General features: G+C 49.2%; 1 long non-coding RNA gene across 1 annotated transcript in view; it reads left to right on the top strand.

Annotated features, from left to right (window-relative positions):
• The first annotated feature begins 509 nt into the window (after nucleotides 1–509).
• Nucleotides 510–24,731, top strand: part of LOC134935632 (uncharacterized) — a 149,040-nt gene continuing 124,818 nt past the window's right edge. The window contains exon 1 of the long non-coding RNA XR_010180295.1: nucleotides 510–619. This is a non-coding gene — a long non-coding RNA (uncharacterized LOC134935632). The remainder of the gene's footprint in view (nucleotides 620–24,731) is intronic.

Below are 24,731 nucleotides of genomic sequence, written 5' to 3'. Positions count from 1 at the left end.
TGCTATGGGGAAGGGGCATACTAATGTGTGCTATGGGGGGAAGGGGCATATTACTGTGTGCTATGGGGGAAGGGGCATATTACTGTGTGCTATGAGTGGGAAGGGGCATATTAATGTGTGCTATGGGGGAAGAGGCATATTACTGTGTGCTATGAGGGGGAAGGGGCATATTAATGGGTGCTATGGTGGGGGGGAAGAAGGGGCATATTAATGTGTGCTTTGGAGGGGGGAAGGGACATATTAATGTGTGCTACGGGGGGGAAAGGGGCATATTAATGTGTGCTATGGGGGGGAAAGGGGCATATTAATGTGTGCTTTGGAGGGGGGAAGGGACATATTAATGTGTGCTACGGGGGGGGGGGGGGAAGGGGCATATTAATGTGCTACGGGGGAAAGGGGCATATTAATGTGTGCTACGGGGGGAGGGGCATATTAATGTGTACTGGGGGGATAGTAGCATATCAAAAATGTGTGACACAAGCTGTTTTCTGCTTTGAAAACCCAGCAGTGCGAGGAAATATTCACCTTCTTCTGCTCTCCACTGTCATCTGTTCCCGGCTGTTGCATCCTCCAACTGCTGGACCAGCTCCTGCATGAAGAATGAAGCCGTCCAGAGAAGGTAAGTGTAGTGTAGTGTGTGTGCGGAGGGGCATGCAGGTGTAGTGTGTGCAGGGAAGGGGTAGAGATTAGCTGCGGTATTGTGGCCGGCCGGTCCCTGGAAGATCTCTCTGCATTGCTGGAGAAGAAGACGAGAACCAGAGGAGAGGCAGCGCTGTGTAAGGTGAATAATGAAAGTCTAAGTTAATTTCAAACTTTGAATTGCTTAGTTAGTCATCTGGGGCCCAGCAATTCAGAGGTATTTCTCCCCCTGGGACTGAAAGTCCAGACTTTTTTGTATATGTTACTATTTTCTCTAACGTCCTAAGTGGATGCTGGGGACTCCGTAAGGACCATGGGGATTAACGGCTCCGCAGGAGATTGGGCACAACTATAAAGAAAGCTTTTAGACTACTGGTGTGCACTGGCTCCTCCCACTAAGACCCTCCTCCAGACCTCAGTTAGATTCTTGTGCCCGGCCGAGCTGGATGCACACTAGGGGCTCTCCTGAGCACCTAGAAAGAAAGTATATTTAGGTTTTTTATTTTCAGTGAGATCTGCTGGCAACAGACTCACTGCAGCGAGGGACTAAGGGGAGAAGAAGCGAACCTACCTAACAGGTGGTAGTTTGGGCTTCTTAGGCTACTGGACACCATTAGCTCCAGAGGGATCGACCGCAGGACCCGACCTTGGTGTTCGTTCCCGGAGCCGCGCCGCCGGCCCCCTTACAGAGCCAGAAGCATGAAGAAGGTCCGGAAAATTGTCGGCAGAAGACTTCAGTCTTCACCAAGGTAGCGCACAGCACTGCAGCTGTGCGCCATTGCTCCTCATGTACACCTCATACTTCGGTCACTGATGGGTGCAGGGCGCTGGGGGGGGGGGCGCCCTGAGGGCAATAAATAACACCTTGGCTGGCAAAATATACATCATATATAGTCCCAGAGGCTATATAGATGTAAAATTACCCCTGCCAGTATCACAGAAAAAGCGGGAGAAAGTCCGCCGAAAAGGGGGCAAGGCTTCTCCCTCAGCACACTGGCGCCATTTTTCCCTCACAGTTCCGCTGGAAGGAAGCTCCCTGGCTCTCCCCTGCAGTCTGAGAATACTACAGAAGGGTAAAAAAGAGAGGGGGGGCACTAAATTTAGGCGCAGTATAGATATATATATATGTAATATATATAAAAAAGCAGCTATAGGGAAAACACTCATTGATAGTGGGATCCCAGTGTTATATAGCGCTCTGGTGTGTGCTGGCATACTCTCTCTCTGTCTCCCCAAAGGGCTTTGTGGGGTCCTGTCCTCTGTCAGAGCATTCCCTGTGTGTTTGCGGTGTGTCGGTACGGCTGTGTCGACATGTTTGATGAGGAGGCTTATGTGGAGGCGGAGCAGATGCCTGTAAATGTGATGTCACCCCCTGCGGGGTCGACACCTGAGTGGATGGTGCTGTGGAAGGAATTACGTGATAGTGTCGACTCCTTACATAAAAGGTTTGACGACATACCTAATGTGGGACAGCCAGCTTCTCAGCCTGTGCCTGCCCAGGCGTCTCAAAAACCATCAGGGGCTCTAAAACGCCCGCTACCTCAGATGGTTGACACAGATGTCGACACGGATACTGACTCCAGTGTCGACGACGAAGAGACTAATGTAACTTCCAGTAGGGCCACACGTTACATGATTGAGGCAATGAAAAATGTGTTGCACATTTCTGATGTTACCCCCGGTACCACAAAAAAGGGTATAATGTTTGGAGAGAAAAAACTACCAGTAGCTTTTCCTCCATCTGAAGAGTTAAATGAAGTGTGTGAAGAAGCGTGGGCTTCCCCTGATAAAAAGATGGTAATTTCTAAGAGGTTACTAATGGCGTACCCTTTCCCGCCAGAGGATAGGTCACGCTGGGAAACATCCCCTAGGGTGGATAAAGCGCTCACACGCTTGTCAAAGAAGGTGGCACTACCGTCTCCGGATACGGCCGCACTGAAGGAATCTGCTGATAGAAAGCAGGAGGCTATCCTGAAATCTATATATATACACACACAGGTGTGATGCTGAGACCGGCTATAGCTTCAGCCTGGATGTGCAGCGCTGCTGCTGCGTGGTCAGATTCCCTGTCAGAAAATATAGATACCCTAGACAGGGACACTATTTTGCTGAACGTAGAGCATATAAAAGACGCACTTTTATACATGAGGGATGCACAGAGGGATATTTGCCGGCTGGCATCCAAAATTAGTGCAATGTCCATTTCTGCCAGGAGAGGGTTATGGACTCGGCAGTGGACAGGTGATGCAGATTCCAAACGACACATGGAAGTTCTGCCTTATAAGGGTGAGGAATTGTTCGGGGATGGTCTCTCGGACCTCGTTTCCACAGCAACAGCTGGGAAGTCTACATTTTTGCCCCATGTTCCCTCACAACCAAAGAAAGCACCGTATTATCAGGTACAGTCCTTTCGGCCCAATAGGGGCAAGCGGGTTAAAGGCGCGTCCTTTCTGCCCAGAGGCAGAGGTAGAGGGAAAAAGCTGCAGCATACAGCCAGTTCCCAGGAGCAAAAGTCCTCCCCCGCTTCCTCTAAGTCCACAGCATGACGCTGGGGCTCCACAGGCAGAGCCAGGTACGGTGGGGGCCCGTCTCAAGCATTTCAGCAATCAGTGGGCTCGCTCACGGGTGGATCCCTGGATCCTTCAAATAGTATCTCAGGGGTACAAACTGGAATTCGAGACGTCTCCCCCCCGCCGTTTCCTCAAATCTGCCTTGCCAACCACTCCCTCGGGCAGGGAGGCAGTGTTACAGGCAATTCAAAAGCTGTATTCACAACCAGTGATAGTAAAGGTGCCCCTACTTCAACAAGGAAGGGGTTACTATTCCACAATGTTATGGTACCGAAACCGGACGGTTCGGTGAGACCCATTTTAAATTTGAAATCCTTGAACACATATATCAAAAAATTCAAGTTCAAGATGGAATCGCTCAGGGCGGTTATTGCAAGCCTGGACGAGGGAGATTACATGGTATCGCTGGACATCAAGGATGCTTACCTACATGTCCCCATTTACCATCCTCACCAGGAGTACCTCAGGTTTGTGGTACAAGATTGTCATTACCAATTCCAGACGTTGCCGTTCGGTCTCTCCACGGCTCCGAGGGTCTTTACCAAGGTAATGGCGGAAATGATGATACTCCTTCGAAGGAAGGGAGTTTTAATTATCCCGTACTTGGACGATCTCCTGATAAAGGCGAGGTCCAGAGAGCAGTTGTTGGTAGGGGTAGCACTATCTCGGGAAGTGCTACAACAGCACGGCTGGATTCTAAACATTCCAAAGTCACAGCTGGTCCCTACGACACGCCTGCTGTTCCTAGGGATGGTTCTGGACACAGAACAGAGAAAAGTGTTTCTCTGACGTCCTAGTGGATGCTGGGACTTCCGTAAGGACCATGGGGAATAGCGGCTCCGCAGGAGACTGGGCACAAAAGTAAAAGCTTTAGACTAGCTGGTGTGCACTGGCTCCTCCCCCTATGACCCTCCTCCAAGCCTCAGTTAGATTTTTGTGCCCGAGCGAGAAGGGTGCATGCTAGGTGGCTCTCCTGAGCTGCTTAGAAGTAAAAGTTTAAATAGGTTTTTTATTTTCAGTGAGTCCTGCTGGCAACAGGCTCACTGCATCGTGGGACTAAGGGGAGAAGAAGCGAACTCACCTGCGTGCAGAGTGGATTGGGCTTCTTGGCTACTGGACATTAGCTCCAGAGGGACGATCACAGGTTCAGCCTGGATGGGTCCCGGAGCCGCGCCGCCGGCCCCCTTACAGAGCCAGAAGAGCGAAGAGGTCCGGAGAAATCGGCGGCAGAAGACGTTCCTGTCTTCAGATAAGGTAGCGCACAGCACTGCAGCTGTGCGCCATTGCTCTCAGCACACTTCACACTCCGGTCACTGAGGGTGCAGGGCGCTGGGGGGGAGCGCCCTGAGACGCAATAGAACACTATAAAAACCTTATATGGCTAAAGAAATGCATCACATATAGCTCCTGGGCTATATGGATGCATTTAACCCCTGCCAGTTTTCCTGAAAAAAGCGGGAGAAAAGGCCGCCGTGAAGGGGGCGGAGCCTTTCTCCTCAGCACACAAGCGCCATTTTCTTTCACAGCTCCGCTGGAAGGACGGCTCCCTGACTCTCCCCTGCAGTCCTGCTACAAGAATCAGGGTAAAACAAGAGAGGGGGGGCACTATTGGCAGCTAATATAAAACAGCAGCTATAAAGGGAGTAACACTTACATAAGGTTATCCCTGTATATATATAGCGCTCTGGTGTGTGCTGGCAAACTCTCCCTCTGTCTCCCCAAAGGGCTCGTGGGGTCCTGTCCTCTTTCAGAGCATTCCCTGTGTGTGTGCTGGGTGTCGGTACGATTGTGTCGACATGTATGAGGAGGAAAATGATGTGGAAGCAGAGCAATTGCCTGTGTTAGTGATGTCACCCCCTAGGTAGTCGACACCTGACTGGATGGTCGTATTTAAAGAATTACGTGACAGTGTCAGCACTTTGCAAAAAACTGTTGATGACATGAGACAGCCGGCAAATCAATTAGTGCCTGTTCAGGCGTCTCAGACACCGTCGGGGGCGCTAAAACGCCCGTTACCTCAGATGGTCGACACAGACCCAGACACGGATACTGAATCCAGTGTCGACGGTGAGGAGACAAACGTAATGTCCAGTAGGGCCACACGTTACATGATCACGGCAATGAAGGAGGCATTGAATATTTCTGACACTACAAGTACCACAAAAAAGGGTATTATGTGGGGTGTGAAAAAACTACCAGTAGTTTTTCCTGAATCAGATGAATTAAATGAGGTGTGTGATAAAGCGTGGTTTTCCCCCGATAAAAAACTGCTGATTTCTAATAAATTATTGGCACTATACCCTTTCCCGCCAGAGGTTAGGGCACGTTGGGAAACACCCCCTAGGGTAGATAAGGCGCTCACACGCTTATCAAAACAAGTGGCGTTACCGTCTCCCGATACGGCCGCCCTTAAGGAACCAGCTGATAGAAGGCTGGAAAATATCCTAAAAGGTATATACACACATACTGGTGTTATACTGCGACCAGCAATCGCCTCAGCCTGGATGTGCAGTGCTGGAGTGGCTTGGTCGGATTCCCTGACTGAAAATATTGATACCCTGGATAGGGACAGTATATTATTAACTATAGAGCATTTAAAGGATGCATTACTATATATGCGAGATGCACAGAGGGATATTTGCACCCTGGCATCTAGAGTGAGTGCGATGTCCATTTCTGCCAGAAGAGCGTTATGGACGCGACAGTGGTCAGGTGATGCGGATTCCAAACGACATATGGAAGTATTGCCGTATAAAGGGGAGGAGTTATTTGGGGTCGGTCTATCGGACCTGGTGGCCACAGCAACGGCTGGAAAATCCACCTTTTTACCCCAGGTCACCTCTCAGCAGAAAAAGACACCGTCTTTTCAAACTCAGTCCTTTCGTTCCCATAAGGGCAAGCGGGCAAAAGGCCACTCATTTCTGCCCCGGGGCAGAGGAAGGGGAAAAAGACTGCGCCAGGCAGCCTCTTCCCAGGAACAGAAGCCCTCCCCCGCTTCTGCCAAGTCTTCAGCATGACGCTGGGGCTCTACAAGCGGACTCAGGCACGGTGGGGGGCCGGCTCAAGAATTTCAGCGCGCAGTGGGCTCACTCGCAAGTGGACCCCTGGATCCTGCAGGTAGTATCACAGGGGTACAAATTGGAATTCGAGACGTCTCCCCCTCGCCGGTTCCTGAAGTCTGCTCTACCAACGTCTCCCTCCGACAGGGAGGCGGTAGTGGAAGCTATTCACAAGCTGTATTCCCAGCAGGTGATAATCAAGGTACCCCTCCTACAACAGGGAAAGGGGTATTATTCCACGCTGTTTGTGGTACCGAAGCCGGACGGCTCGGTGAGACCAATTTTAAATCTAAAATCCTTGAACACTTACATAAAAAGGTTCAAATTCAAGATGGAGTCACTCAGAGCAGTGATAGCGAACCTGGAAGAAGGGGACTATATGGTATCTCTAGACATCAAAGATGCTTATCTCCATGTCCCAATCTACCCTTCTCACCAAGGGTACCTCAGGTTTGTGGTACAAAACTGTCATTATCAGTTTCAGACGCTGCCGTTTGGATTGTCCACGGCACCACGGGTCTTTACCAAGGTAATGGCCGAAATGATGATTCTTCTTCGAAGAAAAGGCATCTTAATTATCCCTTACTTGGACGATCTCCTGATAAGGGCAAGGTCCAGGGAACAGTTAGAGGTCGGAGTAGCACTATCTCAGGTAGTGCTACGTCAGCACGGGTGGATCCTAAATATCCCAAAATCACAGCTGATTCCAACAACACGTCTACTGTTCCTGGGGATGATTCTGGACACAGTCCAGAAAAAGGTGTTTCTCCCGGAGGAGAAGGCCAGGGAGTTATCCGAGCTAGTCAGGAAACTCCTAAAACCAGGCCAAGTGTCAGTGCATCAATGCACGAGAGTCCTGGGAAAAATGGTGGCTTCTTACGAAGCGATTCCATTTGGAAGATTCCATGCAAGAACTTTTCAGTGGGATCTGCTGGACAAATGGTCCGGATCGCATCTTCAGATGCATCAGCGGATAACCCTATCTCCAAGGACAAGGGTGTCTCTCCTGTGGTGGTTACAGAGTGCTCATCTTCTAGAGGGCCGCAGATTCGGCATTCAGGATTGGATGCTGGTGACCACCGATGCCAGCCTGAGAGGCTGGGGAGCAGTCACACAGGGAAGAAATTTCCAGGGCTTGTGGTCAAGCATGGAAACGTCTCTTCACATAAATATCCTGGAACTAAGGGCCATTTACAATGCCCTAAGTCAAGCAAGGCCTCTGCTTCAGGGTCAGTCGGTATTGATCCAATCGGACAACATCACGGCAGTCGCCCACGTCAACAGACAGGGCGGCACAAGAAGCAGGAGGGCAATGCCAGAAGCTGCAAGGATTCTTCGCTGGGCGGAAAATCATGTGGTGGCACTGTCAGCAGTGTTCATTCCGGGAGTGGACAACTGGGAAGCAGACTTCCTCAGCAGACACTACTGTTAGGCGCCGAGGGTCCGCTCGTCAGTGCGGCCGGCGCCTAGCAACGGGGACGCCACTGTCGGATCGTGTTCCCCGTTGCTGGGTCTAAGTTTATATCTTCACTGGTTTCCTGGCTGTGTAGCATGCAGCTGCATGGCATGTTGTAATTATCACTCATCTGTTTCCCTGACCATGCAGCTTGTCAGCTGCATAGCATTTAAATCCAATCAGCCTCCAAACAGCTGATTGGAAGACTCTCTGTTAAAAGCACTCCCAGGACTCCTCACAGACGCCGGTGATAGCTTCCTGTTTGCCTGTGTCTGCTGCAGAGAAAGTTCCCAGTCCCGGTTTACCCGTTTGTTCCTGTTCTCAGTGATCCTGTACTCGGAAGTTACCATCTGTTCCTGGAGTCTGATCAAGCACCTTTAACATCTGGTGGTGTTCGTGAGTCGCGGCGCAGCCGTGTGTTGCGGCTTGTCCGCTATTATTATTATTTTGTTTATATTGTGTTCTGGAGCTTTGCGGAGGATTCCGCTTCCACAAGATCCACTCTGGTGTCCAGCGGTGCCGGATAGGAGTGTCGGATCAGTGGATCTTTGGTTGTCCTTTTCCCTGGCGGCTAGTCCGCACATACCTTTGGATTTAGTTAAGTTAGCTTGTAACCCCTGGCTTGGTTGCTTAGTCAGAGGGCCCCTTGTTATCACCCTGTCTCGGACTTCCCCTTGTCTCCCATTAAGACCTGCGGGGGCATCGGGGTTGGGCAGACATAATCCGCCCTTCGAACGCGGCTGCCATGGGCTCAAGCAACCATAGTCTCGCAGGGGATTTCTGATAACACGGGCGAGACAACGGAGTTAGGGTGCCAGGGGTTACTAGGCTTTCCAGCTCCCACAACCTGTATATGGTTCCTGTGCTCAGATCCCTGCCATAAGATCTTCCCCAGTCTGGGGTACAGGAATCGTAACATTATCACCGGCCAACAAAAGAAAAAATTTCAACAGGAGTTAATTTTTTCACTGATCCAGTTGGGAGAATTTTTGTCGGCCTCATGAATCCCACCGGTGTTGGGCCAAACCCTGGCCAGTTCCTAGTTAGTCAGATTCAGGAACTTACCCAGATGGTTCAGGATCTGTCCCTCCGGGTGAGCTCACAGGAAGATCTGTTACGGACTTCCCCGAGGGTCGTCCCTGAACCAAAAATGCATCTGCCTGACCGTTTTTCTGGGGATAGAAAACAGTTTTTTAATTTTAAAGAGTCTTGTAAACTGTATTTTCGTTTGAGACCAGTCTCCTCAGGTACGGAGGCTCAGCGGGTTGGGATTGTAGTTTCTCTGCTTCAGGGGGATCCTCAGACCTGGGCTTTTGGTTTGAAGACAGACGATCCGGCCTTATCGTCTGTAGACGCCTTTTTTAAATCTTTGGGGCTATTGTATGACGACCCTGATAGAGAGGCGTCCGCAGAAAGTCAGTTGCGTGCTCTGAGACAGGGTAGGAATCCTGCAGAGAATTATTGTACGGAGTTTCGCCGTTGGTCGAACGACTGTGGCTGGAATGACCCTGCCCTGCGCAGTCAGTTTCGCCTCGGCTTATCTGAATCTATAAAAGACAGCCTCCTTCAGTATCCCGCTCCTGAGACCCTTGATAAACTCATGGAGCTCTCTATTAAAATAGATCGTCGGCTCAGAGAGCGGAGGACTGAAAAAGGGGCATCTGTAGTTTCTTTTCCCTGTGTTCCTTCCGTTCCTGTAGACATGGGAGAGCCTATGCAGATTGGTCTCTCCAAATTGTCTCCGGAAGAAAGAACCAGGAGGCAAAATTCGGGTCTGTGTTTGTACTGCGGAGGTAAGGGACATTTTGCCCGTAGTTGCCCAAACAAGTCGGGAAACTTCCTGACCAAGTGAATAGTGAGGGGGTTCACTTTGGTCTACAGCTCATCTCCTCGAATAATTCACTGTTGGTTCCTGCTAAAGTTTCTTATGACAGCCTCTGTTCCTCGGTCTCTGCTTTTGTGGACAGTGGAGCTGCAGGAAACTTTATGGACTTAACATGGGCCAAGGCCTTAGGTATTCCTCAGCTAACCTTAGGTAGGTGTGTCACCATGCATGGTTTAGATGGGAGTCCCTTATCCAATGGGGTTATTTCTCTATGTACACCTCCAGTTTTGCTCTCGGTGGGAGCTCTACATTCAGAAAAGATTGAGTTTTTTCTTACCCATTGTCCAGCAGTTCCTGTGGTTCTGGGTCACCCTTGGCTGGCCTTCCATAATCCCATCATAGATTGGCAGTCTGGGGAGATCCTACAATGGGGTACCATCTGTGATAAAGAATGTATTACACTTCCTATCCGAGTAGCTTCTGCCAGGTCCGCACATATTCCTGGAGAATACCAGGATTTTTTGGATGTGTTTTCCAAGGGCAATGCTGATATTTTGCCTCCCCATAGGCCTTATGATTGTACCATTGAGTTAATTCCTGGTGCCACGTTGCCTAAAGGAAGGTTATATGCTTTGTCTGGTCCTGAAACGGTGGCCATGAATGAGTATGTGAAAGAAAGTCTTGAGAAAGGGTTTATCAGGCCATCTAAATCCCCTTTAAGTGCAGGTTTCTTCTTCGTAGAGAAGAAGGATGGTTCCCTCAGACCCTGCATTGACTTTCGAGCCTTGAATAAGATCTCAGTAAAGAATACTTACCCCCTGCCACTGATCTCTGTCCTCTTTGATCAGCTACGTTCGGCTGTTATTTTTTCTAAGATTGACCTGAGAGGAGCATATAATCTCATTAGAATCAGGTCAGGGGATGAGTGGAAAACGGCATTCAGTACTCAATCAGGCCACTATGAGTATCTGGTCATGCCATTCGGCCTATCTAACGCTCCGGCAGTCTTTCAGGATCTCATTAATGATGTGCTCCGTGAGTTTCTGGGAAGATTCGTCGTGGTCTATTTAGACGACATTTTGATATATTCTGACTCTGTAGAACAACATGTTACCCAGGTGCGTCAGGTGCTTAAGAAATTACGTGAAAATCACTTGTATGCCAAACCGGAGAAGTGTGAATTTCACGTCACGGAGGTATCCTTTTTAGGGTACATTATTTCCCCTCGGGGATTCCGAATGGAACCTAAGAAGCTCCAAGCCATCCTGAGTTGGGCGCAACCCACTAACTTAAAAGCTATTCAGCGCTTTTTAGGGTTTGCAAACTACTATAGAAGGTTTATTCACTCTTTCTCTGACCTAGTTGCTCCCATTGTGGCACTCACTAAGAAGGGAGCAGATCCTACCAATTGGTCATGTGAAGCTAAAGCATCTTTTCAGGCCTTGAAACAAGCCTTTGTCTCAGCCCCTGTCCTTAGACATCCCAACCCAGAATTGCCTTTCATCGTTGAGGTAGATGCCTCGGAGGTTGGTGTAGGGGCTATCCTTTCTCAGAAGGATCCAGATTCCCTTGAGTTACATCCTTGTGCCTTTATGTCCAGGAAGTTCTCGTCTGCTGAATCCAACTACGATGTTGGTAATCGGGAGTTGCTGGCTATTAAATGGGCTTTTGAGGAGTGGAGACATTGGCTTGAAGGAGCGAGCCATACCATTTCTGTTTTGACGGATCACAAAAATCTTCAATACATTGAATCAGCTAAGCGACTGAATGCCCGACAGGCTCGTTGGGCTTTATTTTTTACTCGTTTCAAATTCATTATCACCTTCAGACCTGGTTCCAAGAATACCAAGGCAGATGCCCTCTCACGCAGTTTTCTTCCCGTTCAAGACAACAGTCCTGTTACTCCCATACTTCCGCCTTCAGTCATTCAGGCAGGTCTCACACAGGATGTTTTTTCTCAATTGAAGCTGCTTCAACATCAAGCTCCGGGAAATACTCCTGCTGGTCGTCTTTTTGTTCCTGAGTTTTTGAGAGCAACTGTTTTGGAGGAATTTCATGATAGCAAAGTTGCAGGGCATCTGGGAGTCGCTAAAACTTTGGAATTGGTATCCCGCTCAGTGTGGTGGCCTGGTCTTTCTAAAGACATTAAAGAATTTGTTTTTTCATGTCAGGTCTGTGCACAGCATAAAGTTCCTCGCTCTTTGCCTATTGGTCAACTCATGCCATTGAATGTTCCTCTTAGACCATGGTCGCATATCTCCATGGATTTTGTGGTGGATCTCCCTCTGTCAGCTGGATGCACAGTCATATGGGTGGTAGTGGACCGTTTTAGTAAGATGGCTCATTTTGTTGGTCTTCCCCGATTGCCATCTGCCCAGGGATTGGCAGTCTTGTTCCTCCGTCATGTTTTCAGACTCCATGGGTTACCCACTGATATTGTTTCTGACAGGGGTCCACAATTCATTGCACAATTTTGGAAATCTTTTTGTGCTTCATTAAAGATGAAATTATCATTAACCTCCGGTTATCATCCACAATCAAATGGACAGACTGAGCGAGTGAATCAATCCCTGAAACAATATTTACGTTTGTACTCGGCCAAACTCCAAAATGACTGGTCTGAGTTTCTTCCATTAGCAGAGTTTGCTTATAATAATGCCTGTCATTCCTCCACCAATGTATCTCCATTTTTTGCAGTTTTTGGTTTCCATCCCAGAGCTAATTCATTTTTTCAACATTCCTCTGTCTCCTCTCTGGCCCTGACCTCTCATCTTAAACTTATTTGGAAAAGAGTGCACATTGCTCTCAGAAAAGCAGCTTTCAGGGAAAAAAAATTTTCTGACAAGCTCCGGCGGCCGTGCACTTTTAAAGTAGGAGACAGGGTGTGGCTGTCGACTCGCAATATCAAACTTCGACAAACCTCAGCCAGATTGGGTCCTAGATTTATTGGACCATTTCTCATTATCAAAAAAGTCAATCCAGTTGCTTTCCGGTTACAGCTACCAAAAACTTTACGGATCGGAAATACCTTCCATTGCTCTTTGCTCAAACCATATGTTTCATCTAGCAGATTTCCTCGTAAAAAACCTCAGGGGAGATCACCAGTTAATGTACAGGGTCAGCAGGAGTTCGTGGTTGAGAAGGTTCTCGATTCCAAGTTGTCCCGGGGTCGGCTCTATTTTTTGGTCCATTGGAGAGGTTATGGTCCTGAGGAAAGGTCGTGGGTCCTAGATGAGGATCTTCATGCCCCAAGACTCAAAAGGGCATTTTTTCAAGAATTTCCTCAGAAACCCGGATTTAGGGGTTCCTTGACCCCTCCTCAAGGGGGGGGTACTGTTAGGCGCCGAGGGTCCGCTCGTCAGTGCGGCCGGCGCCTAGCAACGGGGACGCCACTGTCGGATCGTGTTCCCCGTTGCTGGGTCTAAGTTTATATCTTCACTGGTTTCCTGGCTGTGTAGCATGCAGCTGCATGGCATGTTGTAATTATCACTCATCTGTTTCCCTGACCATGCAGCTTGTCAGCTGCATAGCATTTAAATCCAATCAGCCTCCAAACAGCTGATTGGAAGACTCTCTGTTAAAAGCACTCCCAGGACTCCTCACAGACGCCGGTGATAGCTTCCTGTTTGCCTGTGTCTGCTGCAGAGAAAGTTCCCAGTCCCGGTTTACCCGTTTGTTCCTGTTCTCAGTGATCCTGTACTCGGAAGTTACCATCTGTTCCTGGAGTCTGATCAAGCACCTTTAACATCTGGTGGTGTTCGTGAGTCGCGGCGCAGCCGTGTGTTGCGGCTTGTCCGCTATTATTATTATTTTGTTTATATTGTGTTCTGGAGCTTTGCGGAGGATTCCGCTTCCACAAGATCCACTCTGGTGTCCAGCGGTGCCGGATAGGAGTGTCGGATCAGTGGATCTTTGGTTGTCCTTTTCCCTGGCGGCTAGTCCGCACATACCTTTGGATTTAGTTAAGTTAGCTTGTAACCCCTGGCTTGGTTGCTTAGTCAGAGGGCCCCTTGTTATCACCCTGTCTCGGACTTCCCCTTGTCTCCCATTAAGACCTGCGGGGGCATCGGGGTTGGGCAGACATAATCCGCCCTTCGAACGCGGCTGCCATGGGCTCAAGCAACCATAGTCTCGCAGGGGATTTCTGATAACACGGGCGAGACAACGGAGTTAGGGTGCCAGGGGTTACTAGGCTTTCCAGCTCCCACAACCTGTATATGGTTCCTGTGCTCAGATCCCTGCCATAAGATCTTCCCCAGTCTGGGGTACAGGAATCGTAACAACTACCTCCACCCGGGGGAGTGGGGACTTCACCCAGAAGTCTTTCAAGTGATTGTAAACCGTTGGGAAAAACCAAAGGTGGACATGATGGCGTCCCGTCTCAACAAAAAACTGGACAGATATTGCGCCAGGTCAAGGGACCCTCAGGCAATAGCGGTGGACGCTCTGGTAACACCGTGGGTGTACCAGTCGGTGTATGTCTTCCCTCCTCTGCCTCTCATTCCAAAAGTACTGAGAATCATAAGAAGGAGAGGAGTAAAGACTATACTCGTGGCTCCGGATTGGCCAAGAAGAACTTGGTACCCGGAACTGCAAGAGATGCTCACGGAGGACCCGTGGCCTCTACCTCTAAGAAAGGACCTGCTCCAGCAGGGACCTTGTCTGTTCCAAGACTTACCGCGGCTGCGTTTGACGGCATGGCGGTTGAACGCCGGATCCTGATGGAAAAAGGCATTCCAGATGAAGTCATCCCTACCCTGATCAAAGCCAGGAAGGATGTAACCGCGAAACATTATCACCGCATCTGGCGAAAATATGTTGCCTGGTGTGAGGCTAAGAAGGCCCCCACAGAGGAATTTCAACTGGGTCGTTTCCTGCATTTCCTGCAAGCAGGACTGTCTATGGGCCTAAAATTAGGATCCATTAAGGTTCAAATTTCGGCCCTGTCGATCTTCTTCCAGAAAGAACTGGCTTCATTGCCTGAAGTTCAGACGTTTGTCAAGGGGGTACTGCATATACAGCCTCCTTTTGTGCCACCAGTGGCACCTTGGGATCTCAATGTAGTTTTAGGGTTCCTAAAATCACATTGGTTTGAACCACTCACCACTGTGGAATTAAAATATCTCACATGGAAGGTGGTCATGCTGTTAGCTCTGGCGTCAGCCAGGCGTGTCTCAGAATTGGCGGCTTTGTCATATAAAAGCCCTTACCTAATTTTTCATTCAGACAGGGCAGAATTGAGGACTCGTCCTCAATTTCTCCCTAAGGTGGTTTCAGCGTTTCACATGAACCAACCTATTGTGGTGCCTGCGGCTACTAGGGACTTGGAGGACTCCAAGTTGTTGGACGTAGTCAGGGCCCTGAAAATATATGTTTCCAGGACGGCTGGAGTCAGAAAATCTGACTCGCTGTTTATCCTGTATGCACCCAACAAGCTGGGTGCTCCTGCTTCTAAGCAGACGATTGCTCGTTGGATTTGTAGTACAATTCAGCTTGCACATTCTGTGGCAGGACTGCCACAGCCAAAATCTGTAAAAGCCCATTCCACGAGGAAAGTGGGCTCATCTTGGGCGGCTGCCCGAGGGGTCTCGGCTTTACAACTTTGCCGAGCAGCTACTTGGTCAGGGGCAAACACGTTTGCAAAATTTTACAAATTCGATACCCTGGCTGAGGAGGACCTGGAGTTCTCTCATTCGGTGCTGCAGAGTCATCCGCACTCTCCCGCCCGTTTGGGAGCTTTGGTATAATCCCCATGGTCCTTACGGAAGTCCCAGCATCCACTAGGACGTCAGAGAAAATAAGAATTTACTTACCGATAATTCTATTTCTCATAGTCCGTAGTGGATGCTGGGCGCCCATCCCAAGTGCGGATTGTCTGCAATACTTGTATATAGTTATTGTTACAAAAAAATCGGGTTGTTTATTGTTGTGAGCCATCTTTTCAGAGGCTCCTATGTTTATCATACTGTTAACTGGGTTCAGATCACAGTTTGTACAGTGTGATTGGTGTGGCTGGTATGAGTCTTACCCGGGATGCAAAATCCTTCCTTATTATGTACGCTCGTCCGGGCACAGTATCCTAACTGAGGCTTCGAGGAGGGTCATAGGGGGAGGAGCCAGTGCACACCAGCTAGTCTAAAGCTTTTACTTTTGTGCCCAGTCTCCTGCGGAGCCGCTATTCCCCATGGTCCTTACGGAAGTCCCAGCATCCACTACGGACTATGAGAAATAGAATTATCGGTAAGTAAATTCTTATTTTCTCCCGGAGGAGAAGGCCAAGGAGCTGTCATCTCTAGTCAGAGGCCTCCTAAAACCAAAACAGGTGTCGGTGCATCACTGCACGCGGATCCTGGGAAAAATGGTAGCTTCCTACGAAGCGATTCCATTCGGCAGGTTTCATGCAAGAACCTTTCAGTGGGACCTGTTGGACAAGTGGTCCGGATCGCATCTTCAGATGCATCGTCTGATAACCCTGTCTCCAAGGACAAGGGTGTCTCTGCTGTGGTGGCTGCAGAGTGCTCATCTTCAAGAGGGCCGCAGATTCGGCATACAGGACTGGGTCCTGGTGACCACGGATGCCAGCCTTCGAGGCTGGGGAGCAGTCACACAGGGAAGAAACTTCCAAGGACTATGGTCAAGTCAGGAGACTTCCCTGCACATAAATATTCTGGAACTAAGGGCCATTTACAATGCCCTAAGTCAGGCAAAACCCCTGCTTCAAAACCAGCCGGTACTGATCCAGTCAGACAACATCACGGCGGTCGCCCATGTAAATCGACAGGGTGGCACGAGAAGCAGGACGGCGATGGCAGAAGCCACAAGGATTCTCCGATGGGCGGAAAATCACGTGTTAGCACTGTCAGCAGTGTTCATTCCGGGAGTGGACAACTGGGAAGCAGACTTCCTCAGCAGGCACGACCTCCACCCGGGAGAGTGGGGACTTCATCCAGAAGTCTTTCAAATGATTGTAAACCAGTGGTAAAAACCACAGGTGGACATAATGGCGTCCCGCCTAAACAAAAAGCTAGAAAAATATTGCGCCAGGTCAAGAGACCCGCAGGCGATAGCTGTGGACGCTCTGGTAACACCGTGGGTGTACCGATCGGTTTATGTGTTCCCTCCTCTTCCTCTCATACCAAAGGTACTGAGGATAATAAGGAGAAGAGGAGTAAGAACTATACTCATTGTTCCGGATTGGCCAAGAAGAGCGTGGTATCCGGAACTTCAAGAAATGTCAGAGGACCCATGGCCTCTACCGCTCAGACAGGACCTGCTGCAGCAGGGGCCCTGTCTGTTCCAAGACTTACCGCGGCTGCGTTTGACGGCATGGCGGTTGAACACCGGATCCTGAAGGAAAAGGGCATTCCGGAGGAAGTCATTCCTACGCTGATAAAAGCTAGTAAAGAAGTAACCGCGAACCATTATCACCACATATGGCGAAAATGTGTTGCGTGGTGTGAGGCCAGGAAGGCCCCAACGGAAGAATTTCAGCTGGGCCGGTTCCTGCACTTCCTACAGTCAGGGGTGACTATGGGCCTTAAATTGGGTTCCATTAAGGTCCAGATTTCGGCTCTATCGATTTTCTTCCAGAGAGAATTGGCTTCACTACCTGAAGTTCAGACTTTTGTTAAGGGAGTGCTGCATATTCAGCCCCCTTTTGTGCCTACAGTGGCATCTTGGGATCTCAACGTGGTGTTGGATTTCCTAAAGTCACATTGGTTTGAGCCACTGAAAACCGTGGATTTAAAATATCTCACGTGGAAAGTGGTCATGTTGTTGGCCTTGGCTTCGGCCAGGCGTGTTTCAGAATTGGCGGCTTTGTCATGTAAAAGCCCTTATCTGATTTTCCATATGGATAGGGCAGAATTGAGGACTCGTCCCCAGTTTCTCCCCAAAGTGGTATCAGCTTTTCATCCGAACCAACCTATCGTGGTGCCTGCGGCTACGAATGACTTGGAGGCTTCCAAGTTGTTGGATGTAGTCAGGGCCCTAAAAATTTATGTTTCCAGGACAGCTGGAGTCAGGAAGACTGACTCGCTTTTTATCCTGTATGCGCCCAACAAGTTGGGTGCACCTGCTTCTAAGCAGACTATTGCTCGCTGGATCTGTAGTACGATTCAGCTTGCACATTCTGCGGCTGGACTGCCGCATCCTAAATCAGTGAAAGCCCATTCCACGAGGAAAGTGGGCTCTTCTTGGGCGGCTGCCCGAGGGGTCTCGGCTCTTCAACTTTGCCGAGCTGCTACTTGGTCAGGGGCAAACACGTTTGCTAAATTCTACAAATTTGATACCCTGGCTGAGGAGGACCTTCATTCTCTCATTCGGTGCTGCAGAGTCATCCGCACTCTCCCGCCCGTTTGGGAGCTTTGGTATAATCCCCATGGTCCTTACGGAGTCCCCAGCATCCACTTAGGACGTTAGGGAAAATAAGAATTTACTCACCGGTAATTCTATTTCTCATAGTCCGTAGTGGATGCTGGGCACCCATCCCAAGTGTGGATTGTCTGCAATACTTGTATATAGTTATTGCTTAACTAAAGGGTTACTGTTGAGCTATCTGTTGAGAGGCTCAGTTGTTATCATGCTGTTAACTGGGTATTGTATCACGAGTTATACGGTGTGATTGGTGTGGCTGGTATGAGTCTTACCCGGGATTCAAAATCCTTCCTAATTGTGTCAGCTCTTCCGGGCACAGTATCCTAACTGAGGTCTGGAGGAGGGTCTTAGTGGGAGGAGCCAGTGCACACCAGTAGTCTAAAAGCTTTCTTTATAGTTGTGCCCAGTCTCCTGCGGAGCCGCTAATCCCCATGGTCCTTACGGAGTCCCCAGCATCCACTACGGACTATGAGAAATAGAATTACCGGTGAGTAAATTCTTATTTTTTCTTCTTCTGACTAATGCAGTTTCCCACTATCTGTCACCCACTGACTTTCCCCATCACCTCTCTCACCTGTCACTCACTGACTCTGATCCTCTCCCTGTCTACCACTGACTCTCACCCTCTCCCTGTCACCTCTCTCTCCTCTCACACACTGACTCTCACCCTCTCCCCATCACCCTCTTTTTTCATCCTCTGCTTGTCACTGTCTGCCCATCTCCCCTGCCTTTACCCTTAACCCGTCGCCTCTCTGGCTCTCACCCTCTACTGACTCTCTTGTAACCCACTGACTCTAACCCTCTCCCCATCACCTCTCTCCTGTCACTCTCCCTGTCACCCACTGACTCTCACCCTTTCCCTATCACCTCTCTCTCCTGTCACCCACTGACTCTTCCACTCATCTCTCCCTCCTGTCACACTCTCACTGTCACCCACTGACTCTCAACCTTTGCCAGTCACCTCTCTTTTCTGTCACTCTGTCCATCTCCCCCTGCTATTACCCTCTCCCCTGTCACCTACTGACTCTTTCATAACCCACTGACTCTCACCCACTCCCTATCACCCCCACCTCGTCACCTTTCTCTCCTGTCACACTCTGTCACCCACTGGCACTCACCCTCTCCCCATCACCCTCTTTTTACCCTCTGCTTGTCACCCTCTCACTGTCACCAACTGACTCTCGCTAGTGTCACTCTCTCCCTGTCTCACACTGCCTTTCCCCTGCTGTTACCCTCTCCCCAACACCCCTCTCTCTGGTCACCCACTGACTAGCATCCTCCTCCCAGCTTAAAGGCTAATTGCAGCAAATGCAACTCATCTGACGCAATAAGCATGCCTGTTGGTGTGCATGCACCCTCAATTCATAGGATTGTGCGGTGTTTACGCTCCTGCGAATGGACTAGTCATGAACACAATGCGGCCACTCGCTGGTAGGGTGAGAGTGGCCACATCTGTATTTGTAGGAGGGGGCAAAATTTATAGTTTGCAGGAGGGCGCTGAACACCCTAGCACCGGCCCCGCTTTCCGTTTCACTTCACAAAACCCCTTCGCCATATCAGGATGGCGTAGGGAGGCTTGTTACAGGAGAAGTGGAGTGAAGACGCCTGTCTCCTGCCTTTTGCCCGCCCCCTTCTGTGACAGCAGCCAATCAGAGGAGCCCAAGGCATATGCATATGCCGGGTCTCCTCCTCATGACTACCTGCTGCCACAGTGTCCCTGACTGCCCACTTGCCCCCAGCCACTCCGCCGCTGAGGTGACCCAACATATACATATATCGGGTCACCTCCTCATTACTGCCCGCTGCCCCTCGCAACGCTCCTACCGCCACCGCTGAAATGTCATAACAACACGGAGGAGGAGGATGCCGGCGCATGCGCAGATGCCTGGAAAATCAAGCACAGGATCAAAGTACGCATGCTCGGGAGAACTGCACCAACATTCCGCGGTAACACCAGGGAAGGCTGCATCATGAGAGATCAAAATACCGGATCGCATCGGGACTCATAAGAATGCGATGTTTGGTGATAAGTAAAGCCAAAACATCGCATTCTTACATGAATAGACCCCTTAGTCATTTAAGGACTTTGCAGATGTTAAATCTGCCAATCTGATATTGATGTCTATACATATCTTAATTAGGCACTTGATATTTTGCTTATTACAGGTTGAGTATCCCATATCCAAATATTCCGAAATACGGAATATTCCGAAATACGGAGTTTTTTGAGTGAGAGTGAGATAGTGAAACCTTTTCTGATGGCTCAATGTACACAAAGTTTGTTTAATACACAAAGTAATTATACATATTGTATTAAATGACCTTCAGGCTGTGTGTATAAGGTGTATATGAAACATAAATGAATTGTGTGAATGTACACACACTTTGTTTAATGCACAAAGTTATAAAAAATATTGGCTAAAATTACCCTCAGGCTGTGTGTATAAGCTGTATATGTAACATAAATGCATTCTGTGCTTAGATTTAGGTCCCATCACCATGATATCTCATTATGGTATGCAATTATTCCAAAATACGGAAAAATCCCATATCCAAAATACCTCTGGTCCCAAGCATTTTGGATAAGGGAGACTCAATCTGTATTACTGCCTCTTAATTCACTTTATCACTACCATTGGTTTTTACTTCAAAAGAGTCCTACTTGTTTACAGTAACAACAACATATATAAATTAACAACACTTTTTTTTTAAAAACACAATATTAATTAAATTAACAAAGCACCATAATAACATGGATGATATGTATACTGTGGAGGCAATACAACATACTTAAATTGTATTATTCAGCATAAATGATGACTTACCTCTATCCATCACTAGAACTGGACCATACTTCTGTCACTTATAAGACTAAGGGGTATATGCAATAAGCGGCGAATCGCGGCAAATTATCGCTGTTTTTTTAATTCGACACAATTCGACCGTCCAATTTCGGCAAGTGGTTGCCGAAATTCACCATATTCAATGGAAAACGGATTTGACAGTCCCGCGGGCGAAAAACGGACGATTTGCCAGATTTTGCCGCGATTTTAAAAAACGGGGAAAAACGGGATAAACCCGAAAAAAAATGGCGTGGGGTCCCCCCTCCAAAGCATAACCAGCCTCGGGCTCTTCGAGCTGGTCCTGGTTCTAAAAATGCGGGGTCAAAATTGACAGGGGATCCCCCGTATTTTTAAAACCAGCACCGGGCTCTGCGCCTGGTGCTGGTGCAAAAAATACGGGGGACAAAAAGAGTAGGGGTCCCCCGTATTTCTCTGACGTCCTAAGTGGATGCTGGGACTGCGTAAGGACCATGGGGATTAGCGGCTCTGCAGGAGACTGGGCACAACTAAAGAAAGCTTTAGGACTACCTGGTGTGCACTGGCTCCTCCCACTAAGACCCTCCTCCAGACCTCAGTTAGATTCTTGTGCCCGGCTGAGCTGGATGCACACTAGGGGCTCTCCTGAGCTCCTAGAAAGAAAGTATATTTTAGGTTTTTTATTTTACAGTGAGATCTGCTGGCAACAGACTCACTGCAGCGAAAGACTAAGGGGAGAAGAAGCGAACCTACCTAACTGGTGGTAGCTTGGGCTTCTTAGGCTACTGGACACCATTAGCTCCAGAGGGATCGACCGCATGGAACCGGCCATTGATGTTCGGTCCCGGAGCCGCGCCGCCGGCCCCCTTACAGAGCCAGAAGCAAGAAGTGTTCCGGAAAATCGGCGGCAGAAGACTTCAGTCTTCACCAAGGTAGCGCACAGCACTGCAGCTGTGCGCCATTGCTCCTCATGCACACCTCACACTCCGGTCACTGATGGGTGCAGGGCGCTGGGGGGGGCGCCCTGAGCAGCAATATAAACACCTTGCCTGGCAAAATCATCACAATATATAGCCCCAGAGGCTATATATGTGATAAATACCCCTGCCAGAATCCATAAAAAAGGGGGAGAAAAGTCCGCGAAAAAGGGGCAGAGCTATCTCCCTCAGCACACTGGCGCCATTTTCTCTTCACAGTGCAGCTGGAAGACAGCTCCCCAGGCTCTCCCCTGTAGTTTTCAGGCTCAAAGGGTTAAAAAGAGAGGGGGGGCACTAAATTTAGGCGCAATATTGTTTATACAAGCAGCTATTGGGGGAAAAATCACTCAGTTATAGTGTTAATCCCTGCATTATATAGCGCTCTGGTGTGTGCTGGCATACTCTCTCTCTGTCTCCCCAAAGGACTTTGTGGGGTCCTGTCCTCAGTCAGAGCATTCCCTGTGTGTGTGCTGTGTGTCGGTACGGCTGTGTCGACATGTGGGATGAGGAAGGTTACGTGGAGGTGGAGCAGAGGCCGATAAATGGGATGTCGCCCCCTGTGGGGCCGACACCAGAGTGGATGGATAGGTGGAAGGTATTAACCGACAATGTCAACTCCTTATATAGAAGGCTGGATGACGTAAAACAGCTGTGGGACAGCCGGCTTCTCAGCCCGCGCCTGCCCAGGCGTCTCAAAGGCCATCAGGGGCTCAAAAAAGCGCCCGTTACCTCAGATGGCAGACACAGATGTCGACACGGAGTCTGAGTCCAGTGTCGACGAGGTTGAGACATATACACAATCCGCTAGGAACATCCGTTACATGATCTCGGCAATGAAAAATGTGTTATGCATTTCTGACATGAACCCAAGTACCACATAAAAGGGGTTTTATTTTGGGGGAGAAAAAGCAGCCAGTGTTTTGTTCCCCCATCAGATGAATGAATGAAGTGTGTAAAGTAGCGTGGGTTCCCCCGATAAGAAACTGGTAATTTCTAAAAAGTTACTGATGGCGTACCCTTTCCCGCCAGAGGATAGGTCACGTTGGGAGATATCCCTTAGGGTGGATAAGGCGCTCACACGTTTGTCAAAAAAGGTGGCACTGCCGTCTTAGGATACGGCCACCTTGAAGGAGCCTGCTGATAAAAAGCAGGAGGCTATCCTGAAGTCTGTATTTACACACTCAGGTTATATACTGAGACCTGCAATTGCCTCAGCATAAATAGTGCTGCTGCAGCGTGGTCTGATACCCAGTCAGATAATATTAATACTCTAAGACAGGGATAATAGTTTGCTAACATAGAGCATATTAAAGACGTCGTCTTAGATATAAAGGATGCACAGAGGGATATTTGCCGGCTGGCATCCAGAATTAATGCAATGTCCATTCTGCCAGGAGGGTATTAGAAACCCGGCAGTGGACAGGTGATGCTGCCTATAAAAGGCACATGGAGATTCTGCCTTATAAGGGTGAGGAATTGTTTGGGGATGGTCTCTGGGACCTCGTATCCACAGCAACAGCTGGGAAGAAAATTTTTTACCTCAGGTTTCCTCACAGCCTAAGAAAGCACTGTATTTTCAGGTACAGTCCTTTCGGCTTCAGAAAAGCAAGCGGGTCAAAGGCGCTTCCTTTCTGCACAGAGACAAGGGAAGAAGGAAAAAGCTGCACCAGCAGCCAGTTCCTAGGATCAAAAATCTTCCCCCGCTTCCTCTGAGTCCACCGCATGACGTTGGGGCTCCACAGGTGGAGACAGGTGCGGTAGGGGCGCGTCTCGGGAACTTTAAGGGACCAGTGGGCTTGCCCACAGGTGGATCCCTAGGTTCTGCAAATAGTATCACAGGGATACAGGCTGGAGTTCGAGGCGACTCCCCCTCGCCGTTACCTCACATCAGCCTTGCCTGCTGCCCTCGGAGAAAGGTAGTACTGGCGGCAATTCACAAGCTGTACTTCCAGCAGGTGAAATTAAGGTACCCCTCCTTCAACAAGGCCGGGGTTACTATTCCAAAATGTTGTGGTACCGAAACCAGACGGTTCGGTGGGACCCATTCTAAAATTGAAAGCCTTGAACACTTATATACGAAGGTTCAAGTTCAAAATGGAATCGCTCAGGGCGATTATTGCAAGCCTGGAATTTCATGGTATCACTGGACATCAAGGATGCTTACCTGCATGTCCCTATTTACCCTCTTCACCAGGAGTACCTCAAAAATGTGGTACAGGATTGTCATTACCAATTCCAGACGTTGCCGTTGGTCTGTCCCCGGCACCGAGGTATTTACAAAGGTAATGGCCGAAATAATTATCCCGTACTTGGACGATCTCCTTATAAAGGCGAGGTCCAGGGAGCAGTTGTTCGGCGGAGTAGCACTATCTCGGGAAGTGCTACAACAGCACGGCTAGATTCTGAATATTCCAAAGTCGCAGCTGGTTCCTACGACGCATCTACTGTTCCTGGGTATGGTTCTGGACACAGAACAGGATAAAAAGGGTTTCTCCCGGAGGAGAAGTCCAAGGAGTTGTCGTCTCTAGACAGAGACCTCCTAATACGTATACAGGTGTCGGTGCATCAATGCACGCGAGCCCTGGGAAGGATGGTAGCTTCTTACGAAGAAATTCCATTCGCCAGGTCCCATGCAAGGATTTTCCAGTGGGATCTGTTGGACAAGTGGTCCGGGTCGCATCTTCAGATGCATCAACGGATAACCGTGTCTCCAAGGGCCAGGGTGTCGCTGTTGTGGTGGCTGCAGAGTGCTCATCTTCTAGGGGGCCGCAGATTCGGCATACAGGACTGGGTCCTGGTGACCACGGATGCCAGCCTTCGAGGCTGGGGGGCAGTCACACAGGGAAGAAACTTCCAAGGCTATGGAAAAGTCAGGAGACTTTCCTACACATAAATATTCTGGAACTAAGGGCCATTTACAATGCCCTAAGTCAGGCTAGACCCCTGCTTCAACACCGGCCGGTGCTGATCCAGTCAGACAACATCACAGCGGTCGCTCATGTAAACCGAC

This window comes from Pseudophryne corroboree, chromosome 6, assembly GCF_028390025.1.
Source record: "Pseudophryne corroboree isolate aPseCor3 chromosome 6, aPseCor3.hap2, whole genome shotgun sequence".
Taxonomy (NCBI): domain Eukaryota; kingdom Metazoa; phylum Chordata; class Amphibia; order Anura; family Myobatrachidae; genus Pseudophryne; species Pseudophryne corroboree.
Note: the sequence above shows the minus strand (reverse complement) of the source record. Positions and strands in the feature narration are given on the sequence as shown.